The sequence below is a fragment of the Aquarana catesbeiana genome, linkage group LG04 (assembly GCF_042186555.1).
Source record: "Aquarana catesbeiana isolate 2022-GZ linkage group LG04, ASM4218655v1, whole genome shotgun sequence".
NCBI classification, from domain to species: domain Eukaryota; kingdom Metazoa; phylum Chordata; class Amphibia; order Anura; family Ranidae; genus Aquarana; species Aquarana catesbeiana.
The window spans coordinates 286,096,065-286,116,074 of NC_133327.1; the positions used below are offsets into that span (position 1 = coordinate 286,096,065).

Sequence of the window (20,010 nt, forward strand, 5' to 3'; positions counted from 1 at the left end):
AAATCAGGCTCACTTCTGCATAGAAACCAATGAGCTTCCAGGTTTTATTACCAAAGCTTAATTGAGCAAGCTGGGGTTAGAAGCTCATTGGTTTCTATGCAGAAGTGAGCCTGATTTGTACAGAATAATGTTTATATTTTTTACAAGTACTGAGGGCTATTTATCAAAGATAGGGGTCAACCAGCAGTTTCTGCCAACATTCCCTCTATGTTTTGCATGTCAGCTGCTGAGTAAATCATGCAACCTCGAATATTGCTGAATCAAACACTGATCTAATGTCTAAAGTGCAGTTACCAGCCAAATCTTTGGCTGAATGTTTGGGTGAATCTTGTTAAATAATATGTTTATTCTGTTTTATTTATCTGCTGATAGCTTTATATTTAACCCTAGGAGGAAGCACCAGTGCCTGATTAGGGGTCCTCCTGAAACACCCCCCCCCCCCCAAAAAAAATCTATTTTTTAATTATTATTTACCTTTCAATGGTCCAGCAATGTTCTGGTAGCATCCATCCAGTATCGGCAAGTAAGAGGAAGGGGAGTACAGGTCTCCCCTTTATCATTGCTCAAATCCTTTTTAGAACTGGTTTTATGTACACAGGGAACTTTGGTCCCCATGACATTATTGTCCTTATGTGAATTAATACCAAATACGGACAATTATATCCAATAAAAACCCATCCCTAGATTTCCCTTGGCACAGAAAACCGTGCCTAGCGTGGGAAATGTGTTATTGCTCAAACAGGGTTGAATTCTTTTCTACATTTTTGGACATTGCTGGAACCTTCAAAGCTAAATATTAGTTAAAACTGATCAATGCATTTTCTGGTGTTTGTGGGTTTTCTGCACACACTGGGGAACTCTCTAGGTTCTTTAAAATCAAATAACAAAGTAAGGGGAACCATCTACTTGCTCTCCATGAGGGGAACAGGTAGGTGATACATAATCCCCCTTTCCTTGGTGGTGCCTCCTCCTAGGTACCAGCATCAATATTGGCCACCAGTGCTGTGGGAGGGAGAACCCCATTTTTTGGGAGAAAATTCTCAAAGCAACCCCTGAATGGCATGCAGGCTGATATCAATATAGCAGAGGGGCTGCACCCTCGCCAAAGCCCTTGCTTCATGCCTAGCTGGCTTTAAAAAAAATGTTCCCCTTTCAGAATTATAAAAAAAGCACTTATATAAACTATCATTGCATTTTGGTAGAAATCACAAAAAAATCAGCAACTCAGATTTAGATTTTAATAAAATGTCAGGCAAATTCGTAGGGAATGTATTATTCACTCCTATGTAGCATGGGGTGAACGTTTACTGTGTAGAAGTTTTTTACAATTGAAGAACAGATGAGGACTCCAGTGACAACCTGTGAAGCTCTGGTGAACTCCATGCCCAAAAGGGTTAAGGCAGTGCTGAAAAATAATGGTGGCCACACAAAATATTGACACTTTGGGCCCAATTTGGACATTTTCACTTAGGGGTGTACTCACTTTTGTTGCCAGCGGTTTAGACATTAATGACTGTGTGTTGAGTTATTTTGAGGGGACAGCAAATTTACACTGTTATACAAACTGTACACTCAGTACTTTACATTGTAGCAAAGTGTAATTTCTTCAGTGTTGTCACATGAAAAGATATAATAAAATATTAACAAAAATGTGAGGGGTGCACTCACTATTGTGAGATACTGTATACATATGTATATACTGTATATATATTTGTTTTTATTTATTTTTGTTACTGAGTGTTAGAGGGGATCTTTTATAAAGCTGCTAATATGGCTGTCCAACTGGGCTTTCATTTGAATGACACAATACACAAAGTGCATCTGTAATTACTGAGCCATATGCAACTGGAAAATAATTACAGACCTTACACTGTAGTACTGCTTGGCAAATTATGCCCTTGGACAGTTCCGTTCTAACTGCACCGAGCCTCTGAGACATGATATAAAAGGCTTTCTTCCTGCAGTCTGTCCAAAATGTATAATCATACACAGCTATAACAAATGAAGAAAGGCCACGTTTAAGCAGTAAATCAGAATGAATAATAAGAGTGAGCAAAAATAAGACAGTCTGAAAATGGATTTTTATTTATAGTAAAATGTGCAAATGTACAAATCATTATGACAGACCTCTTACAGCAATATTTCGCATAACATCTGAACTATAATTCAAAAATTACAATGTAGAATTCTGCAAATAATATTGATGTGTTACTATGCCATAGAGATGAAGCAGAGAGAATGTGCTGATTTTACATTTCTTCTTCTTATTTTGCTCTTCTGTCTCACACATCACGTTGCCCATCTCTGCTTCTGCAGCAGAGCAGCACCACCTAGCCGCAGCTCGCTCCTCTAGCAATGGAGTTGTTTCTGTACTAAAGATAGAGCATATCCTTAAGGAACACTTTAGTAAACATTGCTGTTACTTCAGCAACACACATTTCATTTCCCCTGAATGCGCCAGAATTTATAATAAGTGCATTATCTGTAATTATCATGTTTAGCTTAACTGAAACATTCAATCTGATACCCCACTGCATGCTTTTTAATATTGTATAATCTGATGAAATATTTATTTGAATTCTTATGTACATAATAGCCCAGGTTCATTATATATTTAATCAATTCTCTATTTAATGCAAAAAAAAAAAAAGTAATTTTCACAAACTGCCAAGTAATAGTCTTCTAAGACCAGAAATTGCTTACATATCTCCATAAATAGCTGGTCTCAGCCATTAACAAGTATAGATCTGTGCATATCTTTTAGATAATTAAAGAACTCAGCTAAACCTTATTTGCACCTACTGTATAATATAACACAATGCAATTTCAGAAAAAAAGGGGTTTAACTTTAACTGTAATGTCCTGTACACACGGCCGGACATCGATCGGACATTCCGACAACAAAATCTAAAATCCATCCAAACTTGTCTTGCATACACACGGTCGCACAAAGTTGTCGGAAAATCCAATCGTACTGAATGCGGTGACGTAAAACACGTACGTCAGGACTATAAACGGGGCAGTGGCCAATAGCTTTCGTCTCTTAATTTATTCTGAGCATGCCTGGCACTTTGTGCGTCTGATATGTGTACACACGATCGTAATTTCCAACAACGGATTTTGTTGTCGGAAAATTTTATAACAAGCTCTCAAACTTTGTGTGTTGGATATTCCTATGGAAAATGTGTGATGGAGCCTACACACGGTCAGAATTTCTGACAACAATGTCCTATCACACATTTTCCATCAGAAAAACCTCTCATGTGTACAGGGCAGAAGAGCCAAAGCACACCATTGTGCATTAGAGTGTTGTAGTGCTATTCATTTCATTTTGAATGGCACCCCAATGGCACTGTGACCATGGAGATTTGATGCCCATGCATCGTTGCTTAGCACAAGATACAAAAAAAAGCTGCATGTCCATTTATGTCATACTTACCTGCTCTGTGCAATGGTTTTGCACAGAGCGTTCTCCTTCCTCCTTTTCTTGGGTCCCCTGCTGGAGTTTCAGGCTCCTTCTCTTCTCAGTGTGCACCGATAGCAAGCTGCTTGATATGAGGGCACATCCGTGGGCTCACTCCCGAGCCACACTGTGCATGTCTATAGACACACACAGTGCGGCTTGGCCCTGCCCCCAAACTCTGCTTAGAGGAATTGACTGACAGCAGTGGGAGCCTGGGTCCCTTTAGGATCAAAAAGAGAGGGGAGAGAAGACCTGAAGCCAGGACAGCGATGGATCACTGACAGGCTCAGGTAAGTGTTTGGGGGGGATAGTTAGTGGGGTGTTTTTTTACTTTAATGCAGGGAATGCAATACGGTAAAAAATACCAAGTACTTTAAAACACGAAGATGTGTGCAGCCAGGGCTTCTCCGCAATGTGTGATAGAGGACGGTCATCAATGAGGAAAAAAGAAAGAAAACTGACATTTTATTGCCTGTGCTTATCCACCAGTGATGATGCAGCAAAATGATTATTATAGGAATTTATATAGCAGCAACCATTTACACAGCATATGAACCTACCAGCATGTCTTTGGAGTGTGGGATGAAACCCATGCAAGTGCAGGGGGAGCATGCAAACTCCATGCAGATAGAGTCCTTACAGGGATATAAACCAGGGACCCCGGTGCTGTAAGTCAGACAAGCTGACCACTAAGCCACTGTGCTGCCTGACTTGAACACAAAGCCTGGTTTCATGATTATCAAGAAAGACCACAACAAATAATTCCGCTGTGGCGAACAAGCTGAAGCAAAAATGATGTTATTTAAAAACCCACAAAAATTAGCTATTGTAAATTATAGACAGGTTTTTGTTTATACTAGAGTTGTACCTCTTTTGCACTCTCCAGCTTTAGTAAATAAACCCAATATTGACCAGCTTCAAGTAAAACTTCACAGAAAAAGGGAAGTTCTGCTTTTCCACCTCTCTGCCCCCTGCTCTAACACTTTTGGATTTTTTAATTTTTTTTTGGAGAGTGGGTTCCTGGTTTTGACAGGTACCCACTTCCACTCGGATTGCTGAAGTACCCCTCCCTCCCCTTTGCCCGCAGCCTTCTGGGACATAGATCTCAGAAGGCTGCAGGATCATTCACATCCCTGGACAGGTAAGTGTCCTTTTATTAAAAGCCTGCAGCTATAGTATTCATAGCTGCTGACCTATTTTTGGGGTGAGGGGACTGAAGATCCTCTTTTAATAGGTGTATTCTCTTTTAGTCTAAGATTCAGTACATCCTTTCCTTTAAACTTAGTAGACTGGCACACGCTGCAGAAAATAGTCAAGAAGTGAGACAGCCATGCTTCTCTAAGCTTGTCACATTTTTCTAGACATTTTTATAACTTGTGTTTTTATCTCTTGTAGTTTTTAACTTACACTGAACTGTAATATCTCTGTTACCTTTTGTATTTATTGATGCCATTGTGTGATACAGTAAATCTCACTATCAGCTGGTCATCATATGAGTGCAATCATCTTCAGACATCTATGAAATATAATAGGTTTTACAAAATTCTTCAGATATCAAGTCAAATTAAGGTAGTTTTGAAAAATACATTTAATAACTTGTTAATGAATACAGAGCTGCCTGGAATTCAGCTTTAATACACCCCACTATTATATATGCATTATAAAGTAAATCTAAATGTATAAATAAAGGATGCAAATAATAACAATAATACTAATACATGGTAAAGATTTATGTGTAGTTAAAAGAAATAACAACATAACATTTTGCCTCTTTGCACAATGCATACACAGAGTAATACCTGCTACTGCTGTTTGTCATGATGATTTAAACATTTCAATTAAAGAATTGCAAAATAAAGACCAAATGGTTAGCAAACCAAATAGAAGATTTAGATGACTTTCTCCAGAAAATACTTTACAACGCAGTGGTGCAAAAAATAGTAGAGGGTCTGATTCATGACACCATGCAAAGTTAATGGAGCTAGTTACTCATTAACGTGACAGCTTCTAACTAGCACAAGACTGTGTGACAGAACAGCTGCTTGTCTCTAAAGGCACAAGTAGCTGCCGTGCTGTTTGCAGAAGAAGGCATGGTTGAGTTGGTGCTCACACTAGGAGACACATCCAGCCCCTGCCCTAGGCTAGAAAGCTGGAACTAACAGAGCTTTGCAGGGTAAAGATCGTATTCAGATTCAATGGACTTTGTGACAATCTGTTTTCCAATGCATTAACTATTTGTCTCAAACAATCTCCAACTAATCAAAATCAAGAAAATAATATTAAAAAAAAACTGACAACCCTTTGAAAGACAATTACAGTACACAATCTAAAAATGTGCAGTAAGTCTCAATCTGAGCTAGCGAAAATAGCAGTTCCTATAGTAATTTCCATTACAATCTATTCGAGCGTGGGCACACTGGAAAAGTGTAGGGTGAGGGGGGGCATTTTAATAATAAAATCATAAAATGCATTGCATTCACAAAAAAAAAAAAAAAAGAAGCAGAGCTTATCTCTATTTGGGAGAGTTCAATAGGTAGGCACCCTGTGGTTAGCTGAATGAAATCCAACATCAACAGGTTGAAGGTACTGTATGGTAGGTAGGATGTTGAAAGTCTGCACCCTCATTCCCACTTTGCTTTTCAAAGTATGGGATTGTGGGAGAGAGAACATGGAGGCAAGTATATGGTAAGCAAAGGGGAGAGAAAGATACTGTATCCTTTATTGATGAAGTTAACAATATTAAACTGTAACTATAGGTAAAACATTTTTAGGCTAGAGTGAAGAGGGATTAGAATACCAGTCAGGTTTTTTTGCTGTCTCACTATTTGTGCTGCTTACCTTTATCACTGAAAGTGAAAATTTTGGAATAGGAATAGAGGGAACATTTTTCAGTGGAGCGTGTCAGGGCTGGGCTCAGCCTTTCCTTCTCAAAGCTGGCCGCTCAGCTTTAGGCTAATTGCCAGCTCCTACCTCTACACAGTGACTCACCTGTTGATGGTATCCTGCTTGTCAATCCTGCCTACTTAAGCCGTCCAGCAGTGGCGGCTGGCGCTTAATATTTTTGGGGGGGCGCAAACAAACTGAAAAATACTGACCCCCCCCATCAATTGCAGCCTCACTGTGCCCATCAAACGCAGCCATTGTGCCCATCAAATGCAGCCACTGTGCCCATCATACGCAGCCACTTGTGCCCATCATACGCAGCCACTTGTGCCAATCAAATGCAGCCACTTGTGCCAATCAAATGAAGCCACTTGTGCCAATCAAATGCAGCCACTTGTGCCCGTCAAATGCAGCCACTTGTGCCAATCAAATGCAGCCACTTGTGCCCGTCAAATGCAGCCAACTGTGCCCATCAAATGCAGCCACTTCTGCCCATCTAATGCAGCCACCTGTGCCCATCTAATGCAGCCACTTGTCACTTCAAATGCAGCCACTTGTGATCATCAAATGCAGCCACCTGTGCCCATCTAATACAGCCACCTGTGCCCATCCAATGCAGCCACTTGTCACCTCAAATGCAGCCACTTGTCACTTCACTAAACCACCCACAACCCCCCCCGTGCACTCGGCTGGTCTGGCAGCACTTACCACTCCTCTCCTGGAGTGACAGGGGCCAGGGCTCTCCTCCTCGGCGGCTCTTCTCCTTGGCGCCTCTCCTCCTTGTTGGCTCTTCTCCTCAGCGGCTCTCTTCCTTGGCGGCTCTCTTCCTTGGCAGCTCTTCTCCTTGGCAGCTCTTCTTGGCGGCTCTCTTCCTCGGCGGCTCTCTTCCTCGGCGGGAAGCGGCGACTGTGGCTCCTATGTCCGTTTGCCTTCTCTTTCACCAAAGCGTTAGGCATCCAATAGGATCGCCTAATGCTGTGGCCAATCGGGAGACAGGTCTCACTGACCTGCCTGCTGATTGGCACGGAGGAACCTTAGTGTGAAAATAGCGAAAATTCATTCGCTATGCCACACAACATGATGGGATCAGGACGCAGTGCTCTGTGCCCCGAGCCCATGCTATTTTGAAGCCTATTAGAGCCTCTGGCCCTAATCACATGCTTCAAAATACATCCCCCCGCCTATCCCCACCATAGTAATTCATGTGTCCAGCGTCCTGAAAGAGGCCGGCACATGAATAGGGAGGGTGGCGGTGTCAGGGGGGGCGGCGCCCCTGTGCCCACAACGCACGGGCCGCCACTGCTGTCCAGTCCAGATGATCTCTGCCTTTGCCTTGGTCACATCTCTAGAGACGCTCTCCTGTGTTCCTGTTAAAGACTTGCTAGGCTGACATTCCTTCTGGCTTCAGATCCTGCTTTCTGTTCTACTACACTCATCTCTGGTTGCCTGACGTTGTGGCTTGTCTGACTATCCGTTCCGGTTCCTAAACTCTGGCTATGTTTTGACTACGTTTACTCTGTTTACCTTTTTTTTAATTATTATTAAACAAGTGTGATTTAACTGTACTTCTGTCTCAGTCTGATTCGTGGTTTCTGACAGGAAGCTAGTTCTGGTAACCCTGATACAACAGGTAGCAAAGAATAAACACAAAACCCTGACAGGGGTATAACATTCCCTTAGGCGCCTTTCGTGCGGGCTTGTCTGTTTGACAGATTCTGCTTGCTCAGTGGTGGATCGATCTGCTAATCCCCGCTAAACAGGCAGATGACAGGTCTGACTTCGCTCACTGTGTAGAAACGGACCTGTCAGAGTCCAGCTCCCCTCTATGGAGAGATCAGATGAAAACGGACCACCTGTCCGTTTTTATCTGATTCTATCCGATCCGCCAGATGGATGGAAAATAGAGTCACCATCTGTCTGGATTTGGCGGACAGGATCAGATTGAATAGCAGTGGGTGTCAGCGGACATAACACTGCTGACATCTGCTGCTCCATAGGGGTGAATGGAGTGTCCGATCAGATCCGCCTGAAAAACTGACAGGCGGACTTGATCGGAAAGCCCGTGTGAAAGGGGCCTAACGCTACCCAAAATTAATTAAAAAATTGCCTTTGGTCCTCTTTTAATAATATAGTAACAACATAAAGTTTACGCCACAAAGTAAAGTAGTCTGTTGTTCTGACGTGTACATTTTTGAGCAATGCAAGTTATAAGGAAATCAGTTGCTTGATTGCACATTCTAAATGTGTGTTATAAATTCTCAGTTCCAGGCACATGTACATCACATTTCATTCAGTGTGAAAGTATACATCATACATTGAAACTACAATGAATTTGGAATAACCTTGAGCGCTTTAAAAGTTGTGAGGAGTTTTGTATTACACATGCTGTCAGATGTTAACAATGAGCCAACCATTAAAGGATAGACTTTGAGGTTTATATTCTACTGATATGTAGTGCCAGTGCCAGTGCCAGTGCCACATGTATAGTATATCAGGAAGAACAATAGGCTAGTAGTAAAAAAATCCACTTTTATAGCATTTTCCTTCAAGTCTATTGAGGTACGCTTTATAGTGCTGAAAAAAACATCTAGATTGTTCCATAAACGGCAAAAGATGGAGCAGTATGGGGTGTAAGTGGCAGGGTAGTCAACCCAAAATCTACTTTTTATATGAGCTGTTTTCCAAAAAATGATGGAACTTTAAAGTAGACTTGAATTCAAAAAGTACTGTTATAGAGAATATTTAGAAATGTTAATTACACTGAAAAACATACCTTTTGTATCTAATCTCTGCTTAAAAATGGCAATACACTTCCTGTTAAGTGAGGGTACATAGGCATTCATGTGCATACACCCTCTTAGCTATATATCTGCAGTGTGGGATCTAAGACACTGCTGTCTGGGACAAACAGCCAAGCGCTATTTGTATTGATGTATGATTAAATCACCAGCGCTCATCCAAACCTTACCCCCCCCCCCAAAAAAAATGTGAATATAACTCTCAGCTGCTGCTGTTAAGTGTACACCTCATACATTCAATTTCAGCAAATACTTAAAGTGCAACGCTCTAAATAAACTACAAATTAAATAAATTCCTTAAAAATGCTCAAAGTGTTACATTCTATGTGAATTAATTGCATAAAAATACACAGGCACTATAGGGATTTTTTATGTATTTATTTAGTTAGTAGTTTATTTAGCACTTAACTTTAATTATTTTCTGAAGAGATATTTGTAGTAAGATATGGTGATATCACTACTGTGCTGCCCACTGTTCTTCTTGCTGGAGGCTCTGACATGAGGAAGCAAAGCCCTGCTTCTACCAAAATGGCTACCTTCAGACAAAGACACAGTACAAGGCATTAGTATTTTAAAATGGGGGACAAAGCAGCTAGAGGGAAAAAACAGACCGAACTGGTGACTAGTCTTTTGTCCTCTGCCTGCTTTTTTTTTGCAACAGCTTCCAGAGTTCAATTGCTCTTTAAAGCCCAACTTTGAAAAATTTGAGTTATCTCTTGCAGTGGGGTTGCGCCAGCACTGCAGAGGATAACTTCTCATTTAGGGAGGTTAGAAGAACTTTACTTTCCTGATTCTCTTCTCCCTCAGCAGATGGTGTTCCCCCTCCTCCGGCGATGGACTGTCCCTTTATGTCATCAAGTTCAAAGCAGGGCTATGGATTCTGCATTGTTCTTGGTAACGCTAGGACCTTAGACCTCTGGAGTGTGGGGTAGAAGATGCTCCAGGGATCAGTCTAACAGCATGGAAGAGCAAAGGACCAGGTAAATAGGTCTTCTGCTGTATGTTCTCTAGACCTAAACAAGTAATTAATCCATGCAGTGTGGGTGCAGCTATTGACCCTGTATTGTTCTTGGTGATGCCAAGACCTTAGACCTCTGGAGTGTGGGGTAGAAGATGCTATGAGGACCGGTCTAACGGCATGGAAGAGCAAAGGACCAGATAAATAGGTCTTCTGTTATATGTCCCCTAAACCTAAACAAGCAATTAATCCTTGCAGTGTGGGTGCGGCAGTTTCCTGGAGCTGGGCTTTAAATTAAAACCAAAGGCCAAAGAAGGTTATAACTCCCATAGCCAAAACAGGAAGTAGGAGAAAATCCCTCCAAAGTGAGGGAATCCTTGGTTGTCACCAGAACCAACCCAGGTGAATAAATGATAAGAAGCAGCCTCAGCCTATATTTGTGTGGTGTGGTGGAGACATGTAGGCTGAGGCCACCCCTTATCTTTTATTCACCTGGGCTAGTCAGGAGTAGTGGCGATCCTTTCTTCTTGTTCAATAGCCCTTTGGATTGGTATCAGGATAAGCCGGCCACCCCATGTCCTGGAACCAGGGATATGCTTTTACCTCATATATATATATATATATATATATATATATATATATATATATATATATATATATATATATATATATATATATATATAGCACAGTACACTATCTCCCAAAAGTGAGTACACCCCTCACATTTTTGTAAATATTTTATTATATCTTTTCATTTGACAGCACTGAAGAAATGACACTTTACTACAATGTAAAGTAGTGAGTGTACAGCTTGTTTAACAGTGTAAATTTGCTGTTCCCTTAAAATAACTCAACACACAGCCATTAATGTCTAAACCGCTGGCAACAAAAGTGAGTACACCCCTAAGTGAAAATGTCCAAATTGGGCACAAAGTGTCAATATTCTGTGTGGCCACCATTATTTTTCAGCACTGCCTTAACCCTCTTGGTCATGGAGTTCACCAGAGCTTCACAGGTTGCCACTGGAGGCCTTATCCACTCCAGTGCCAACCTGTGAAGAGCTGGTGGATGTTAGAGACCTTGCACTCCTCCACCTTCTGTTTGAGGATACCCCACAGATGCTCAATAGGGTTTGGGTCTGGAGACATGCTTGGCCAGTCCATCACCTTTGCCCTCAAATTCTTTAGCAAGGCAGTGGTTGTCTTGCAGGTCGTTATGTTGGAATACTGCCCTGCGGCCCAGTCTCCAAAGGGAGAGGATCATGCTCTGCTTCAGTATGTCACAGTACATGTTTGCATTCATGGTTTCCTCAATGAACTGTAGCTCCTCAGTGTCAGCAGCACTCATGCAGCCACAGACCATGACACTCCCACCACCATGCTTGACTGTAAGCAAGACACACTTGTCTTTGTACTCCTTACCTGGTTGCCTTGACACGATCTGAACCAAATAAGTTTATCTTGGTCTCATCAGACCACAGGACATGGTTCTCGTAATCCATGTCCTTAGTCTGCTTATCTTCAGCAAACTGAGGCTTCCTTCTGGGATGACAGCCATGCAGACCAATTTGATGCAGTGTGTGGCTTATGGTCTGAGCACTGACAGGCTGACCCCCCACCCCTTCAACATCTACAGCAATGCTGGCAGCACTCATACGTCTATTTCCCAAAGGCAACTTCTGGATATGACGCTGAGCACGTGCACTCAACATCTTTGGTCGACCATGGCAAGGCCTGTTCTGAGTGGTCTTGGCCACCGTGCTGCAGCTCAGTTTCAGGGTCTTAGCAATCTTCTTATAGCCTAGGCCATCTTTATGTAGAGCAACAATTCTTTTTTTCAGATCCTCAGAGAGTTCTTTGCCGTGAGGTGCCATGTTGAACTTCCAGTGACCAGTAAGAGAGAGTGAGAGCGATAACACCAAACTTAACACACCTGCTCCCTATTCACACCTGAGACCTTGTAACACTAACGAGTCATATCATGCCGGGGAGGGAAAATGGCTAATTGGGCCCAATTTGGACATTTTCACTTAGGGTGTACTCACTTTTGTTGCCAGCGGTTTAGACATTAATGGCTGTGTGTTGAGTTATTTTGAGGGGACAGCAAATTTACACTGTTATACAAGCTGTACAATCACTACTTCATATTGTAGCAAAGTGTCATTTTTTCAGTGTTGTCACATGAAAAGTCTTAATACAATAATTACAAAAAATGTGAGGGGTGTACTCACTTTTGTATATATATATATATATATGTGTAGTAAATTTCTAGCACTGTGGGTTGTGATTATGTGAGACAGCGTATCTGGTATGTGAGTGTATGTATAAATGCTAGTATGTATGTACCGTATGTGTATAGTTGCAGGTATGGGACCATGAATACATGCATGTCTAACACTATGCATTACATATTCTGAATATTTGCTGTGTTCCTCCCATGGTGAATTTTATATTTGTATATTTTACAGATCCTTGATATCTTTGCACAATATGTTATTCAAAATCGTACATCTCTTGTTGTATGCTTATTTAAGTGCCCGTGCTGCTTAATGTACATGAATACGAGCTTGAGACAAATGAGCTAGAGAATAGGTGAAACACCCTGGGGTTGTTAAAAAGACAGATACGATCTTTAAGCTACTGGAACACCTTCAAATTAATCTTACAGATAATCTTAATCAAATGAGATTTATTGGATCAGAAAGGGCTGCAACACTGAACAGATGCCTGTTCTCCTTCTTGCATCTTTCATGAAGTATTTGTAAGGAAACAAATGAAAAGCAAGCGGTGCTTATACTGGATGTTCTTTTATCTTATATTATATGGTACTGCTTTTAAGAATTACAATTATCCACAGCTCCAGCAGTGTTGTTGCATGCAGATCATTGCTGTTATCTTCTTGCTCCTAGCAATAACCATAACCAGTGTCCTGAGGTTGGTTGGCAACTGATCTGGCTGTGATAGTAATAGGACTAGTGCTGCCTGTTCTTTAAAAGAGAGAAACATTCCCCCTTGCAAGCTTTGGCGGTATGCAAACAGTGTCTTAAACAATTAAATTACCATTTTTGTCAAAGGAAAATGCAGTTTTTACTTACCATATACCTCACTTCCTCTTCTTATTTTTGTGATCAATAATGTATTCTGAAGCCAAATCTGAAGAGGAGAACGGCAACTGATGGGGGAGGGCATGAGAAACAAGGTAAATAAAAACTGCATTTAACCACTTGCCAACCACCAGCAGTATATTTACCGCTGGCGGGCAGCTCCCCCAGGTACCACGTACGTTGCAGTGCATATGTGCACTGCGTGTGCCCCCTAGGGCACTCTGCAACCGGACACAGTGGATTGTGGTGCTTGGTTTCAAGTCACTGGGTGCAGCTCGGATACCAGGTGATCGCTGTGTGATCACATGACATCTAGTAAATAATGAAATCCATTGATGACATCATTGTTCACTACTGTGTGTGAACTGTGATTGGTCACCAGTGATCACATGGTACTTGGGCCAATCACAACACCATGTACCATGTGATAGCTGTGGACCAATCGCAACATCACAATAGTAAACAATGAGTCAGTAATGAAAGCCATTCATGACAGTTTGTCAGGGCTGGCTCAGCCCTTCCTTCTCTGAGCTGGCAGCTCAGCTGTTGGCTAATTGCCAGCTCTCTTCTCTCTCCACAGTTAACCAGCTGTTGTGGATCTGCTCATCAGTCCTGCCTACTTAAAGATGTTCAGCTCACTTCTTTCCTGCCTTCGCCTTGGTCACATCACAAGAAACCATCTCCTGCGTTCCTGTTTAAAGACTGGCTTGCTGACATCCCTTCTGGCTCCTTATCCTGCTTGCTGTTCCTCCACTTGGATCCCTGACTTCTGGCCTGGCTGATTACTCGATCTGGTTACTGAACTCTGGCTTGGCTGACTACCGATCTGGTTACTGGACTCTGGCTATGCTTTGACTATGCTTACTCTATTTACCTTTTTATTTTTATTAATAAACAAGTGTGATTTAACTGTACTTCTGTCTCGGTCTGATTTATGGTTTCTGACACAGTTCACATGATTGCTGTTACAGTGATCATCTCTGTAACTATCAATCACAGAAAAAAAAAATCCTTGATCACCCCCCCCCCCCCCCATAAAAGTACAGTGTTTCTATGGTAACATTGAACTACTCTGATGAACTAAGAACTCACCATGCCTCTTACTAAATATCATGGACTGTCTAATTTCCAAAGAGGGATCATTTGGGAGATATTTGTACTATCCTGGCATTGTAGGGCCTAAAAAAATGAGATAGGTAGTAAGTACATAAGGACTGATCAATTTGCATATACACTACGAAAAGTATTGGGATGGCTCTATCAGGTTGAAGTCAAGTTCCTCCACCCCAAACTCGCTCATCCATATCTTTAAGGACTTTGCTTTGTGCACTGGTCTAAATAATTTGATGCAGGGGAGATTATGGTGTGGGTTTGTTTTTCAGGGGTTGGGCTTGGCCCCTTAGTTCCAGTGAAGGGAACTTTTAAGGTGTCAGCATACCAAGACATTTTGGACAATTTCATGCTCCCAACAGTTTGGGGGTGGCCTCTTCCTGTTCCAACAAGAATGCGCACCAGTGTCAGGACTGGGCTCAGCCCTTCCTTTTCTGAGCTGGCCGCTCAACTGTCAGCTAATTGCCAGCTCCCATCTCTCCCCACAGTTACTCACCTGTTGATGATATCCTGCTCGTCAGTCCAGCCTACTTAAGCCGTCCAGCCGTCTGTCTCAACGTCCTACCTCTGACAGCGCTATGCATCCTTGTGGCTACTTTTCCTAGAAATTGTCACCTGTGGAGTGCAATTACGAGATTGGTGACAGAGAGCTGTTGGCGATCATTTTAGCCCTGAAAGAATGGAGACATCTCCACAAAGGTACCACTGTGCCGGTGCTCATTCTTACTGACCATAAGAATCTCACATTCTTGTCTGAGGCTAAACGCCTCTCTCCAAGAAGGACGGGATGGGCTCTTTTCTTGTCAAGTTTCAATTACATTGTTTCATTCTTACCCAGTACTAAGAATGTAACAGCTGACGCCTTGTCACGACAATTTTCCTCCACTTCCAAGTTGGAGTCGGTTCCGGTTCCTATAATTCCTCCTGATCGTATTCTGGCTACGGTTCGCACCAGCCTCACTTCTCCTTTGGGTGCCAAAATTCTTGCTGCTCAGGTCCATGCTCCACCTGAGAAGCCCTGTGACCGCTGCTTTGTCCCAAAGAGTCTCCATCCTGCCGTGCTCCAGACTTACCATTCTCCCAAGGCTGCTGGCCACCCTGGGAAGAATCAACTCATTTGGGCCATTTCCCAACAATTCTGGTGGGCTAGTTTATGTGCTGATGTAACTGCCTTCATAGCTGCCTGTTCCGTGTGTGTTTAGATTAAGACTCCATGACACCTTCCAGTGGGCCTCCTACAACCCATACCCAAGTGAGAGAGGCCCTGGACCCACCTGTCTATGGATTCCATTGTGGAGTTACCCAAATCCCAGGGCAACACAGTTATCCTTATGGTGGTTAACCGGTTTTAAAGATGTGTCATTGTATTCCACTTAAGAAGTTGCCCACTTCTAAGGAACTGGCTTCCATTTTTGCTCAGGAGATCTTTTGCTTACATAGGCTACCCAAGGTGATTGTCTCGGACAGGTGTAGTAAGTTTGTGTCTTGGTTCTGGTGAGCCTTTTGTGCACAGTTGGGAATTCAGCTTGCTTTCTCCTCTGCATATCACCCGCAGTCTAATGGGGCCGCAGAACGAGCCAATGAGTCCTTGGAGCAATTCCTACTTTGCTATATCTCGGACCATCATAACAACTGGTCAGACCTATTACCGTGGGCAGAGTTTGCTCACAACAGTGCCTTGAATTCTGCTTCCCAATTGTCCCTTTTTATGGCGAATTATGGTTTCCAACCTTCCATGTTGCCTGAATCAGTTATTCCGCAGAGTATTCCCGTGTTAGAGGAGCATCTCCGTGGTCTTCAATCCACTTGGACACAAGTCCAGGAGGCTTTTCGTCATGCTAATGATAGGTACAGACTCCATGCTGACCGCAGACGCCTGCCTGCACCTTCCTACCAGGTTGGGGACAGGGTCTGGCTGTCATCTCACAACCTCCGACTTTGTGTTCCCTCACTGAAGTTCGCACCTCGGTTTATTGGGCCTTTCCGTATTCTTCCCAGGATTAACCCGATGGCTTACGCATTAGACTTTCCTTCTAATATGCGTATTTTGATTGTATTTCATGTCTCCTTATTAAAGCCTTTGGTCTGCAACCACTTTACCACCTCAGTGCCACGTCCTCACCCTGTACAGGTTGAGAACCATGAGGAGTATGAAGTACAGTCCATTGTTGACTCCCGTAGGTTCCATGGGCGCATACAGTACCTGGTGCATTGGAAAAGGTACGGTCCAGAGGAACGCTCTTAGGTCTCATCCTCGGGCGTACATGCCCCTGTCCTCCTCCAAGATTTCCATAGGGGTTTTTCCCTCAAGCCTGGTGGTCCTCCAAGGGGGAAGGGTCGTTGAGGAGGGGGTTCCGGTTACTGAACCGAGAACCGTTCCGGTTACTGAACTTTGGCCTGTTTTGACTACGTTTGTTCTTTTTAATTTTATTATTAAACAAGTGTGATTTAACTGTACTTCTGTCTTGGTCTGATTTCATGGTTTCTGACAACCAGTGCACAAACAAGGTCCATTAAAGACATGGATGAGCGAGTTTGGGGTGGAGGAACTTGACTGGCCTGCACAGAGTCCTGACCTCAACCCAACAGAACAACTCTTTGGGACGAATAAGAGCAGAGACTGCGAGCCAGGCCAGCCGTCCACATCAGTGCCTAACCTTACAAATGCGCTTCAGGAAGAATGGTCAAATGTTCCCATAGACACACTGCTAAACCTTGTGGACAGCCTTCCCAGAAGAGTTGAAGCTGTTATAGCTGCAAAGGGTGGACCAGCTCAATATTGAGCCCTACGGACTAAGACTGGGATGCCATTAAAGTTCAGGTGCGTGGAAAGGCAGGTGTCCCAATAGTTTTGGTAATATAGTTTATACATACCATAGTTTGTAGATTCTATAACTTTCACACAGACTAAATAATATACACTGACTTGGGTTATTTTTACTAGAGAAATGTAGTAGACTACATTTTGGCCTAAATATATGAAAAAAGATTATATGTTTGCAATATTTTTAACAGAAACTAGGAAAAACTAGTTTTATTTTTTCAAAATGATCTGTATTTTTTCATTTATATAGCAAAAAATTAAAAAACCTGGTGGTAATTAAAGGGGTTGTAAAGGTAAAAATTTTTTCACCTTAATGCATTCTATGCATTAAGGTGAAAAAACTTTTGACAGTACCGCCGCCCCCAGCCCCCCCGTTTTACTTACCTGACGCCTCGAATCTTCGCTCCTCGTCCTCGTCAGCTTCATTGCAGCTCAGCCTGGTCGCTGATTGGCTGCAGTGGATGGATTGAAAGCAGCGCAGCCATTGGCTCGCGCTGCTGTCAATCACATCCGATGACGCGGCGCGCCGGGGGGCGGGGCCGAGTGATACAGCGAGCGGCTATAGCCGCCGGCTGTATCACGGGAGCGCGCCCGCAAGCACTCACCACCGTGCGAGGGAGCTCGCATGAAGGTGGTAAATGCTTGCGGGGAGGAGCTGAAACAGCCGCCGAGGGACCCCAGAAAACCAGGTTCGGGGCCACTCTGTGCAGAACGAGCTGCACAGTGAAGGTAAGTATAACATGTTTGTTATTTAAAAAAAAAAAAAAAAACAACTTTACAACCCCTTTAAATATGACCAAAAGAAAGCTCTATTTGTGTGAAAAAAAATTATATACATTTTATTTGGATACAGTGTTGCATTACCGAGCAATTGCCAGTTAAATTAGCACAGTGCTGAATAGCAAAAAATGCCCTAGTCATGAAGGGGGTAAAACCTTCCAGAGGTCAAGTGGTTAAAGCTAAACTTCAGTTATTGCTTCTTTGCATAATTACATTGGTCCAGCTTGGGTGTAAGTTAGTAAGTGTGTATGTGCCATACCTTTCAGATCACTGTGGAAGCTGGAAATCACTGTAGTAGGCACCACTACTACGATAATCACCACTGTCTTCCAGTTACCATGCTGAGCTGCTGCCCTGTGACATAGTGAACAGTCACTCACTTAGCATGGGCACCATTCACCGAATGGCTTGCATATTTCTCAAGGAATGTAAAGGGTTCTCTGATTGGACAAGGTCGAGACTGTAACATCACTCCACAGAGTCCAAAAAAAGGAAATTTCACTTTACAATAAATTCTTTATTGCAGGGTTTCTGGAAAGGATACAAATGCATTTCACAATCGACAATGGTTACTATAAAATAGACGTCAAGTAAATAAGCTGGTATACATGTTTATACAAGGACACAGTGAACTACATCTGACACACAACATCTGTAGTAGAAAAATCAATAAAGACTTTCTGTCAATCAAACTTTGGTGTATGTCTTTTACTTTGCTGTATAGGTTTTCTGTCACCCCAAGGGCAACTTTTAAATGTAAACATTCAAGAACATTTAAGGTCATAATAAAAAAAGGCTTAAGCCCCATACACACTATCAGATTTTCTGCTGATTTTTGTCTTTAGATTTACCAAAACCATGTAGTGCAAGGGCCTGCCTGATTGCAAACAAATTGAAACTCCTAAGGTTTGACCTCATATTATATGGTTTTGGTAAATCTGAAGGAAAAAATAAGCAGAAAATATGATAGTGTGTATGGGGCTTAAAAGCACCATCTATTTTTTCAGAGACACCGTCACCTTATCTATGCAGAGTAACTGCATCTCTGGAAAGGGCGTCCCCCAAGCCCATGCTTAACTGTGCTCCCCTGCAGCTCCTTGCTCCTTTGCAGCTAGCACTGAAAATTCCAAATCCCCATTAAAATAGTAGGTACGATGTCCAGTGGGTGTGGAGATGCGACTCTGTGTACATCTTGCGGCATTTATGCGTTCCTTGATCATCCGATCATGGGTGAATACTGCTGTGCAAAATGTAAGCACATTTTTTCCCTGGAAGCCCAGGTTCTGAATCTAGGGAAGCAACTGTCAACACTGAGAAGTCCCTCCATACTAAAGGAGAGTTGGAATTGTACCAGGCAGGTGCCGGCAGGGGCCAGCACAGAGACTGGTGGAGATAAAGAGGGGCAGGCACCAGAGCAGAGTAGATGGGGGACAGGAAGAGTAGAGGGGAAAGTGGCAGGGAGGCTGGTCCTGGGCTGGAACATCCCAATAAGTACGCCCTGTTGCATGACATTGGTGAAAGCAGTCAGGGACCAGCATTGCTGGAGCAGAGAGATGCCCCTAGCTGCAAGGGGAATAACTCCTCCATTGAGGGTGGGAGTAATGCCAAGGAAAAGGAAAGACAGATTCTGGTGGTAGGGGACTCAATTCTTAGAAGAACAGAGAGGGAAATATGTCACAAAGACCTGAAGCGCTGAACTGTATGTTGTCTACCAGGCACTCGGGTTCGGCACATCATGGATCTGGTGGACAGATTACTGGAGGGGCTGGGGAAGACCCGGCTGTCATGGTGCACGTTAGCACCAATGACAAAGTAAGAGGAAGATGGAGTGCCCTAAAAAAGATTTTAGGGACTTAGGAGCTAAATTGAGGAAATGGACCTCCAAGGTAGTATTCTCAGAAATACTACCGGTACCTCAAGCCACATCAGAAAGGCAGAGGGAGATTAGGGAAGTAACCAGTGGCTGAGGAGCTGGTGTAGAAATGAAGGGTTTGGGTACCTGGCCAACTTCTCAGTCGATTACCAACTCTTTAGCAGGGATGGACTGCACCTAACTAGGGAAGGTGCAGATCGGCTGGGAGTGAAGATGGC

At 42.9% G+C, this 20,010-nt stretch overlaps 1 protein-coding gene across 4 annotated transcripts in view; it reads right to left on the reverse strand.

The window, feature by feature from the left end:
- Positions 1–20,010, reverse strand: part of LOC141141497 (uncharacterized) — a 96,706-nt gene that overhangs the window by 53,012 nt on the left and 23,684 nt on the right. Inside the window, exons 2-3 of one of the 4 annotated variants that reach the window (XR_012244105.1) lie at positions 4,895–4,979; positions 2,197–2,367 (exon numbers count right to left, since the gene is read on the reverse strand). The exons of 1 other annotated variant lie outside the window; for it this stretch is intronic. The gene's annotated coding sequence lies outside the window, so the exon portion shown is untranslated. Of the gene's footprint in view, positions 1–474; positions 593–2,196; positions 2,373–4,894; positions 4,980–20,010 lie in introns of those variants that run through there. 2 more of the 4 variants (XR_012244104.1, XM_073629115.1) reach the window with 2 other exon arrangements.